This window comes from Lithobates pipiens, unplaced genomic scaffold (assembly GCF_037356315.1).
Source record: "Lithobates pipiens isolate NorthernLeopardFrog02 unplaced genomic scaffold, aLitPip1_a1.2 Scaffold_23, whole genome shotgun sequence".
Taxonomy (NCBI): domain Eukaryota; kingdom Metazoa; phylum Chordata; class Amphibia; order Anura; family Ranidae; genus Lithobates; species Lithobates pipiens.
In genome coordinates this window covers 151,865,008-151,876,601 of record NW_027507785.1, presented here as the reverse complement: position 1 = coordinate 151,876,601, position 11,594 = coordinate 151,865,008, and the positions used below count along the sequence as shown (strand labels likewise).

The window sequence follows — 11,594 nt, the reverse complement described above, 5'->3', positions numbered from 1 at the left end:
AGAACTGTGCAAGACTGAAGGTAATACACTAAAACAATGCGATTAGTGTGGAAAAAAAACCAAACAAGAAAAATAGGGATATATACAAACGTAACTCACTAAATGAAGGCTGCACTCAAAATGTTTGAATACAAAACATGTACAGAACTATGGTAAATAAAATTGTTGCACTATCCTTTTAAATGCCTCATGTTCACAAACCAGCACAGTGATGTGATAAAATGAACAGTGATATGTAGCAAAAGTGTGCATCCAATAATATAAAGTGGAAAAAAATTCACAATTCTTGTGAAAAAATGTTATAGCACTTAACTTAAACTGTGTCCACTTCAGCATTCCGCCACCATTTGCACACCAGTTCCTTACTAAATGATTATTGCCTCCCATAGATGAGGTCTTAATGGGATAGGACAGTGCCTGTTCAATGCCAACTGGCCCTTCAAAGTGTTACCCACAACAGTAAAATCAGTCTGTATATGCAGTAAAGCCCGATTGTTATACTCCGGTGACCCGTGCCGAACATGCGTCGGGACACTAAGCCACCGGAAGCGACGTAGACCGAGCCTGCAGCTCGTTTGTACATTGCCTGTATACACTCTGTGTTTGTGAGTATTTTAATATTTTTTGAATAAAAAGATCTGATTGTTGAAATATTTTACACTATGGAGTATCCTTCCTCCATGTTTGTTTAAACCCACATACACGCTACTCCACTGAGGAACCCTTACTGCGATACCCCAGAGAAATCCCTTCAAGGGACAACACCATTTGTCAGGACCTGGGAACTACATACTAAAGGGAAACACCGCCAAAGGATCCTAGAGATCTTTATATACGCTGTTACCTTACAGCGGTAAGGTAAGGGGACACCTATCATTAGAATACACGGAACCACAAAGGATATATCCCCCATCACCAGCACCACTGCCCTTTCCATCGCAATATTCCCACAATTTTCACTAATTATTATGTTGAAGCATTCACGCTTTGTGCGATTACAGGAATAATCGCAGCACTTTGCACTTGAAACGGACATTTGTTCAATACACCGGTATTGTCTGTCACAATATTTCTGTGTATACTTGAAGGATTGCCTATGTGCATCACACTAGAGCACTTGCACTTTATGCTCTATACTATTTATTAACACTAAAAGTACCACTACTTTAATATGCCGCACAGGCTCACATATATGTTGTGTTTTTACGTATTCAGTTTACCCTAAATTTTATATTGTATCTCCTGAACTGTGTATTCAGTATATTGCCCTCGTTGATAGGCATATCTCACCATAGTACAGCGCACCACTACCTCCTCCTCTTTATTTTTTACTCCCCTGGGTTCAGACATTTCCCTCCCAGTGTGTGCAGCAGTACACCATCTACCTCTACCCTGACGAGGCGCAGGAATATTTTTCCTTTACTAAGAAGAAGTTTGAAACCACCAGGACTCTTCCTAGAGCAGGCCACCTGGACAAACTGAGCGCTGTAGGGTGAAGGGCCTTAGTCAGGGATGTGACCAAAAACTCGATGGTCACTCTGAAAGAGCTTAAGCGTTTCTCTGTGGAAAGAGGAGAACCATCTCTACAGCTCTCCACCAATCAGGCCTTTATGGTAGAGTGGCCAGGCGGAAACCACTCCTCAGTAAAAGGCATGTGACAGCCAGCCTGGAGTTTGCCAAAAGGCATCTGAAGGACTCTCGGACCATGAGAAACAAAATTCTCTAGTCTGATGAAACAAAGATGGAACTCTTTGGCCTAAATGGCATCATGTCTGGAGGAAACCAGGCACCATTCATCACCTGGTCAATACCTTCCCTACAGTCAAGCATGGTGGTGGCATTGTGCTGTGGTGATGTTATTTAGCGGAAGGAACTGAGAGACTAGTTAGGATTGAGGGAAAGATGAATGCAGCAATGTATAGAGATATCCTTGATGAAAACCTGCTCCAGAGCACTCTGGAGCTCAGATTGGGGCAGAGGTTCATCTTTCAACAGGACAATGACCCCCTAAGCACAGAGCACAGCCAAGATAAGGAGTGGATACAGGACAACACTGTAAATGTCCTCGAGTGGCCCAGCCAGAGCCCAGACTTGAACCCGATTAAACATCTCTGGAGAGAATTTCTTATGTACATGTGATTATTTTTTTTGGGGGATTAATAAATTCGCAAATATTTCAAACAAACTTCTTTCACATTGTCATTATGGGGTATTGGTTGTAGAATTTTGAGAAAAATAATTGAATTTAATGCATTTTAGGAAAAAGGCATAAAATGTGGAAAAAGTGAAGAGCTGTGAATAATTTCCGAACGGACTGTAGCAGTTTATATTTACATTTCTGTTTTGTGTAGGGTCTTTTAACCACTTGAACACCAGGCTTTTTCTGGCACTTATTGTTTACAAGTTCAAATCAGGATTTTTTTGCTAGAAAATTGCTTCTTATAACCCCAAACATTTTTTTTTTTTTTAGCAGAGACCCTAGGGATTAAAATGGTGAATGTTGCAATTTTGTATGTCACATGATATTTGCGCAGCGGTTTTGCAAACGCATTTTTTTTGTGGAAAAAATACACTTTAATGAATTAAAAAAAAGAAAACGAACCCCAATTTTGTAAAATGTGAAAGATGGTGTTAAGCAGACTAAATAGATACTGAACGTGTCACGTTTTAAAATTGAGCATGCTCGTGGAAGGACAAAAGACGGCACTTAAAAATCTGCATAGGAGACCCTTTAAATGACTTTACAGGTTACCCCGTTTAGATTTCAGAGGAGGCCTAGTGCTAGAATTGCGCTTGAGCCAACGTTTGTGGTGATACCTCATGTGTGGTGCAAATGTTTTCATGTGTGCGAGCATGGAGGTAACTTTAAATATTTTTTTCTTATTATTTATCTTTATATTTTTATTGTCACTTTATATTCTTTTTAATGGAATAAAAGTGATAAAAAAATTAAACATCCCTTATAATAGAAATAAGGATGACAGGTCCTCTTTATGGAGATATCTGGTGTCAAAAAGACCCCAAATCCCTCCTTTACCATTAAAGGCAAAGGATCAATTTTTTTTTTTAAAAGCAAAAGATCAAAAAAAAAAAATGTGTTTACTTTGAGCCTGGACCGGAAGTGACATGACATCAAGGCCATAGAAGCAATCAAAGAGGATCTACTAGTTCATCCCCTATGGGACTAGGCGGCTGTACCATCGGATCATTTCTTGGTTGAACCGGCATAAACAGTAAGCTGAAGGAACCCTGGCGAACGGCAGGAGGGGGAAAACCTCCCCTTACCCTGCTGCCGCTTCAGAAAGTTTTCCAGCAGGTCATGAGCCACTCGGAACCCATTAATGACTTAATGGGGTTATGGCTGAGATCTTCAGTCATAATCCCTGAAAACTTCAAAGCCGCAAAATATAAATATACATACATACATACATACACACACACACACACGTGTGGACTTTTAAGTGGTTAATAAAGAAAAACACTTTTATAAAATATCTACCTTATAGGACTGCCACGGAAGTTCAACTTTTATTTTTTATATATATATATATATATATATATATATATATATATATATATATATATATATATATATATATATATATATTTGAACTTCTGAAGCGCCCTATAACATTTTTTTTTCCATAAAAGTGGTTTTCAGTAATAGTTTTCTGCTCTGGACAGAAGTATTTGATAGTTTCTTGAAACCCACTCCTGTAGATGTGTGGACCTTGACGTTTGTCCACAATTTTGGTCATCAATAAAGCCCCCTGTGATCTCAGTAGAAAATAACAGCCCAGAGCACATACATAGGAAACAAATGGTGCATTATCTCTTATGATTTTTTTAAATCATTAAAAAAAATCACAATGTACAGAGATCAACATGTAAACGCTCTGCTTGGATTAGCACGCATGACAGACATCTCAACCAAGCTACTCTTAAATGTTTTGTTCCAGTGAATGTCATCAGGGGACTGTTCCCTGGCATCCAATGTGATTAAACGTATCAGCCAGGGCTTTGTCAGGACGTCATTACACACTCTAGGCTGACCAGAGTCATGTGTGTCTGTACATTTTAGTATCTTTTTATGAAGTTTAATAAACTGGCAGCTTTAGAGCTAAAGCACTATTTGCCTCCTGATAGGCTCTGGTCTGGAATTTACTGCTGAAATCACAGTGGGCTTCATTGAAGGCATCCTTAACCACTTGCCGACCGCCTGATTAGGAAGTTACCGAACGCTGAGCCTGAGAACCATCCAGCATCTGCAGTGTTTTCCTATAGAGATTAGTGATGGCAAGATGGCCACCGCTCATCTCTATGCCCTTGGAGGACTGTTGCAATGTCATGACATTACTTCTGGTTCTCAGACCATGTTTCCCTTACAGCAAAAAGATAAAAAAAAACTTTTAAAGGGAAGAAAAGAGATTTGGGGTCTATTAGATCCCAGATCTTTCCATAAAGAGGACCGGTCATGCTGCATCGTTATTTCAAGGGATGTTTACATTAATTTGGGGATAGCAATAAAAGTGATTTTTTTGGGGGCAGTGTAAAAATCAAAAAAAGTACTAAAAAATAAATACTTTTTTTTTTTTTTTAGATTGTCCCTCTGGTCAATCCCACATATGTAAACAGTGTTTGCATTCCACATGAGGTATCACCACGAATGTTTGAGCGGGAGCAATAATTCTAGCACTAGACCACCTCTAGCTCTAAACTGGTAACCTATACAAATTTTAAAGCGTTGCCTATGGAGATTTTTTAAGTACCATAGATGAGAGAGAGAGATAGTTTTTTTTTTTATTATTCATTAACCACTTGCCGACTGGGCTCACGCCGATATACGTAGGCAGAAGGGCACGTACAGGCAGATTAACGTACCTGTACGTTGCCCTTTAAGAATCGGTCTGCACCCACCACGACCTCCGTGACTGTGATCGTGGGGCCTGCAGGGACACGCGCAATCTTCTCATGGAGAGGAAGAGTGGGGTAATGCTGATGTAAACAAGTATTACCCTGTTCTGCCTAGTGACACTGATCACAGCTCCCTGTAATCAGGAGCAGTGATCAGTGTTGTGTCACACATAGCCCTTGCCTCACAGTAAGACTCAATCCCTAGGACACACTTAACCCCTACAGCGTCACCTAGTGGTTAACCCCTTCACTGCCAGTCACATTTAAACAGTAATCAATGCATTTTTATTGCACTAATCGCTGTATAAATGTGAATAGTCCCAAAATCGCACCAAAAGTGTCCGATCTGTCCATCATAATGTTGCAGTCATGATAAAAATTGCCGATTGCCGCCATTACTATTAAAAAAAAAATTCTTAATAAAAATGCCATAAAACTATTCCCTATTTTGTAGACGCTATAACTTTTGCGCAAACCAAACGCTTATTGCGATTTTTTTTTAACAAAAATATGTAGAATTATACATATCGGGGATATTTATTATAGCAAAAAGTAAAACATAATGCATTTTTTTCAAAATTGTTGCTTTTTTTGTTTATAGCTCAAAAAACAAAAAAAAAATAAAAAAAAATGCAGAGGTGATCAAATACCACCAAAAGAAAGCTCTATTTGTGGGGGAAAAGGGATGTAAATGTTGTTTGGGAGCCACGTCGCACGACTGTGCAATTGTCAGTTAAAGTGCTCTGGGTCTTTGGGTATCCAAATGGCCCGGAGCTTAAGTGGTTCAAGTAAATTTTTCCCCAAAAAATTGAATTTGCAAAACCAATGCACAAAAACCATGTGACATAAAAGGGTCTCTGCTAAAAAAAAAAAAAAAAAAAACAAGTTTGAGTGTTCTAAGTAAAAAAATATAGATTTTTACTTTTAAAAAACAAATTTCAGAAAAAGGCTGGGTCCTTAAGTGGTTAAATGGATAGCATATCCCACTAAGCCCTAATGCATGAGAGGCCATATTCAATTGGTAAGGAACTGCTGTGCAATAAATTAGTGAAACCTTAGACACAGTTTATTGTGGTGCGATCATGATTTTTTTTTTTTTTTTACAATAATTCTTCTTTACATTACAAGATGTAAAGTGAAATGTGTCTGTACTATCGCTATATATCACTGTTACATAGTTAGGTCGAATGAAGACACCAGTCCATCCAGTTCAACTCGAGTGTCTACAATTTTTGGACAGAAGCCAATTAACCTACCAGCATGTCTTTGGAGTTTAGAGTCTCTGTTCATTTATCACATCACTGAGTTTGATTTGTGTACATTTGAGGTATTTAAAGAGCTAGCGTAACAATTTTATTTAGTTTTGCTGGAGTCCAGCTTTAACATTCTCTCAGCATGAGTAACCATGGTCAGGAACGTTAATCTTGTGATTGTAAAGGGGCTTAAAAAAATTGAGTTATAAAAAAAATGAAATAAAAAAAGCCTCACCTGACGATGTTTGTGTTTTTCATTTTATAGATGTCCAAGAAGGTTAAATTTATTTTCCAATGTAGAAAAAAATATGAATATACAGCAGTAAAGCAAAAAAAAAAAAAAAAACTACAATACTTTGACGTCACTGCATTTGGTGGATTTGCATATTAAGATCTGGCCAAATTTTTTTCATTTAATACAAGATTTACATAAAAAAGCTGTTACTGCAGCAGCTAGCATCAATTCAGATGTTTCTCACACAGACTGAGTATAACTCTTGGGTCTTCTTTACGCTTCACCTTTCTCAGAAGCTGAAAAGAACAGAGCTTCGGTGGGTAAAGAAAGCAGTTCTGTAGCATATTGAACAATGAACAAAATATTTTCTAAAATTGTTTTCAAAAGTCTTTGTACATATGTAATGTTTAGGACTTTAAAATGAAGTTTAACCTCAACCATAAAAAGTTTACTGCGCCTTTCCTCTCAAAGTCTTTCAGGTTAAAAATATATGTTTTATTTTAACATTTAATCCATATTTCACAGTTCTTCTCCCGTACATCAAGATGCAAATAGTTTTACAGGCCGTAAGATCAGATTCTTTAATGCCATTTGTCCAATGTGGCATTATAAGTCCATGGCAGAAATTCATGCCATGTGGGAGTATTCCCAAGAGAAGGCAATGTCCACCTAGGGAGCAGATTCAGTGGACTGAGGTGTGATGATCCCCTTTCCGTAGTAATTTTACCTAAAAAAAAAAAAAAAAAAAAAAAACGTGAAAAAGGAGGACAACTAGATTTATTATACCAACTTTGTTGCATAGAAGTATTAAAACACAAAGTATACAGAAAGTTGCATCTTTATTGAAAAGACCAGGCATTTAACATAATGTACACAATACCAAAATGTATGTTGAAGAAAATAAATGGGATCAATTTTAGCGTTCAAAGAGAATATTTTTGGTAATTGTTACTAATCTAAAATAATGCAAAAAGTTTGGCCTCAATTCTTCAAAAGGGGCTGCATTGCGGAAATATTTAGTTTTCAGAAAATTTGAAAAGCAAAAATGAAAAGGAATGCAACTTACCTGCAAATTCCATCGCTTGGAGTACAAAGAGGGAAAAAGGATATTTATGCCCCCCCCCCCCCTGGGTGTAGCCCTACAACAATACCCCACTCCATGAGAACTAATTTTCTTTAGCAAGCAATACGGGGGGGGGGGGGGGGGGTTGGGTAGCTCGTGTCCTGTACTGTACAGGTCAAGATATGGAGTTTACAGGTAAGTAAAAATTTATTTTATCGTAATCGTACATTACAGGATGGGTAATTATGAACACTGGGATGTCCCCGAACAATGAACCAAAAGGGTGGGCAACAAAGGCCAAATGGAAGCATGCCAATGGATCCAAACAAGCAGAAAAGGGACAAAGCTGAGCAACCGACATGATGCTGGAATGCCGGTGATGCACCCCCCCCCCCCCCACTCCCACTGATCTGGTGGAGCGAGCGCATATTTATGTTTAGTTCTAAATTCTGAAAAAACAGTGACTTTGTTACTAGTTAATACGAATATTGATCATTTTGCACAGCATCATAGAAATATTAGAAATTTCTTAATATAAGAAAAATACAAAACCTCTAAAGACAGCCCAACACAACTTTATGATCTCAGTGCACAATCTTATTTAGATTTCCAAACTACTATGTAGTGTGAGGATCCACTAGACTGAATATAAATTGACTGCTCAGGTAGGCCCTTACATGATAGGAAGACAGCCTTGATCATGGCTGCATGCAACAAAGGCACTGGGATAAAGATCCAAAGGTGGAATGTTCGAGGATTCCAGCAGTGCTCCAGGAGACAAAATGAGGAGAAAAAAATGGTTATACCTGCAAATCTTTTTAAATGTATTGATTAATTTTTGTGTACAATATTTAACAAACCTGTTTAACTACTTTCTGACCGCCGGCAGTCAAATGACGGCCAGGCAGTGCACCTATTGTGGCGCTGCCTCCCGTTTAAACAGGGAATGCGCGCGATCGTGCGTGCGCATCCCTGTTTCTTCGGTGGCGGCATGTCACGGAGACACCGCTCGCCACTGAAGGGGGTGAACAGCCATCGGTGATGGCTGTTTACCACGTGATCACAGATGGTCACACCCCCACTGTGCACGGCACATGCGCGCGATTGCGCTGTGCGTCGGTGGCGGCGTGTTCCCCGGGAACACTGCTCGTCACCGATGCTGGTAAACAGCCATTGGCCGGCTGTTTACCCACGTGATCGGCTGTGATCCTTTCACAGCCGATCACTAAAATGTAAACAAACCGCGGTAACGAGATGTTACCGGGTTCTCCTCCTCACCCACCGATCGTGCGTGAGGAGGAGATTGCGGTAACATCTCGTTACCGCCTAGTGTACACCAATCACACTGATTGCCCCCCCCCGCCAATAAAGTTGGACCTGTCACCACCCCTCATAGTACCTGTCACACACAGTCCATCAGAGTACCTGTCACAGTCCATCAGAGTACTTGAATACCTGTCCCGGCCCATCAGAGTACCCGAGTACCTGTCCCGGCCCATCAGAGTACCCGAGGACCTGTCACGGTCTATCAAAGTACCCGAGGACCTGTCACGGTCCATCAAAGTACCCGAGTACCTGTCACGGTCCATCAGAGTACCCGAGTACCTGTCACGGTCCATCAGAGTACCCGAGTACCTGTCACGGTCCATCAGAGTACCCGAGTACCTGTCACGGTCCATCAGAGTACCCGAGTACCTGTCCCGGTCCATCAGAGTACCCGAGTACCTGTCACGGTCCATCAGAGTATCAGAGTACCTGTCACGGTCCATCAGAGTATCCAAGTACCTGTCACGGTCCATCAGAGTACCCGAGTACCTGTCACGGTCCATCAGAGTACCCGAGTACCTGTCACGGTCCATCAGAGTACCCGAGTACCTGTCATCGCCCTTCAGAGCACCCAAATACCAGTCATCAAGCCATCAGAGAACCTGTCACCAGGCCATCAGAGTACTCGAGTACCTGTCACCAGGCCATCAGAGTACCCGAGTACCTGTCACCAGGCCATCAGAGTACTCAAGTACCTGTCACCAGGCCATCAGAGTACTCAAGTACCTATTTGCAGCTCATCAGAGTACCCGAGTACCTATTTGTAGCCCATGCTTCATAGAATATACGTTGGGGTGTTTGCTTTCCAAAATGGGGTCATTTTGTGGGTAATTTCCCTGTCTTGGTGCCCCGGGACCTTCAAAAGTGTGATAGGTAGGAATGAAATGAGATGTGTCATTTATGCTCCTAGAACGCCTGAACTTCAATGTTCGACCTCTCTATGTGACCATGCAGTGTAAAAGTCCTACACATGTGGTATCACCATACTCGGGAGTAGCAGCAGAATGTGTTTTGGGGTGTAATTTTTGCTATATGTTAGAAATATCTTATAAATTGACAACTTTGTGTAAAAAAAAATGTGTTTTCATTTTTTTCCACATAGTCCAAAAACTTCTGGAAAAAAATGAACCGTTCAAAAGACTCATTATGCCTCACAGATTATACGTTGGGGTGTTTGCTTTCCAAAATGGGGTCATTCTATGGGAAATTCCATTGTCCTGGTACTCCAGGGCCTTCAAAGGTGTAATAGGTGGTTGAGAAATGAGATGCGTCATTTTTGCTCGTAGAACGTCTGAAGGTACTACTTCAATGTTGGTGCTCTGTATGTGGCCAGGCTGTGTAAAAGTCTCACACATGTGGTATCGCCGTACTCGAAGAGTAGCAGGATGTATTTTGGGGTGTAATTTGTTGTATGCATATGCTGTGTGTGAGAAATAACCTGATAATATGACATTTTTGTAAAAAAAAAAAAATAAAATCTTCATTTTGCAAAGAATTGTGGGAAAAAATGACAACTTAAAAAAACTCACCATGCTACTTACTTAATACCTTGGAATGTCTACTTTACAAATATCTTTTTAAATATATTTTTAGACTTTCCTGACTTGTTAGTGTCTCAAGAAATGAGATACACCTGATGTACTGAAGGCCTAATCAGGTGTGATCAATTTTCAGTGATTGGCACCATAGTTTGTAGACTCTAACTTTCACAAAGACCAAATAATATATACTAATGTGGGTTATTTTTAACAAAGATATGTAGCAGTATAAATTTTGGCCAAAATGTATGAAGAAAAATTACTAATTAGCAAAAATGTATGACAGAAACAAAGAAAAAGGCATTTTTTTTTCACAAAATTTACGTTTTATTTTATTTAGAGCACAAAAAATAAAAAACCCACTAGTGATTAAATACCACTAAAAGAAAGCTCTATTTGTGTGGAAAAAAGGACGCAAGTTTCATATGGGTACAGTGTTGCATGACTAAGTAATTGTCATTCAAACTGTGAGAGAGCTGAAAATTGGTCTGGTCAGGAAGGGGGTGTAAGTGCACTGTACTGAGGTGGTTAACCACTTGGGATCCGCGCTATTGCAAAATGACGGCAATAGCGCGGACCCACATTTTCGGGACTAAGTCTATTGACGTAGTCCCGGTTACGAGCGGCCTGCGCGCCCCCTGAGGGGCGCGCGCGGCGCGCTCTGTGATCGGCGAGTCCGTGAGACTCGCCTGATCACCGATCCGTGTAAGGGGTCGATCCCGACCCCTTATCACGTGATCAGCTGTCAGCCAATGACAGCTGATCATGTGATAAAACGGAGCCGGTAATCGGCTAGTATTCCTCCTCGCGCTGACAGCGCGAGGAGAAAAAAAAAAAGCCGATCGCCGGCGGCCGTGTTCGGGACATCAGTCCCGATCACGGCCAGCAATTTAAACGGACACCTGCCCCCTGCCAGTGCCCACCTGCCACCCGCAGTGCCATCCTGAAATAAAGTAAGTGCCCCCCTGTCAGTGCCACCCAGCAGTGCCCATAGTGCCCACAGTGCCACCCAGCAGTGCCCACAGTGCCACCCAGCAGTGCCCACAGTGCCACCCACAGTGCCACCCAGCAGTGCCACCCACAGTGCCACCCAAAATCTGCCTCAAAGGTGCTGCACCCCAGTGCCGCCCATCAGTGCCCAGCAGTGCCGCCCATCAGTGCCCAGCAGTGCCGCCCATCAGTGCCCAGCAGTGCCACCTATCAGAGCCACCTATCAGTGCCCATCAGTCCCATCTATCTGTGGTACCTATCAGTGCCCATCCGTG

At 41.1% G+C, this 11,594-nt stretch overlaps 1 protein-coding gene across 3 annotated transcripts in view; it reads right to left on the bottom strand.

Moving 5' to 3' along the window:
• Positions 1 to 6,875: 6,875 nt before the first annotated feature.
• Positions 6,876 to 11,594, bottom strand: part of TCF20 (transcription factor 20) — a 437,268-nt gene continuing 432,549 nt past the window's right edge. For all 3 annotated transcript variants that reach the window (XM_077452493.1, XM_077452491.1, XM_077452490.1), the window contains exon 7: positions 6,876 to 7,129. The gene's annotated coding sequence lies outside the window, so the exon portion shown is untranslated. The remainder of the gene's footprint in view (positions 7,130 to 11,594) is intronic.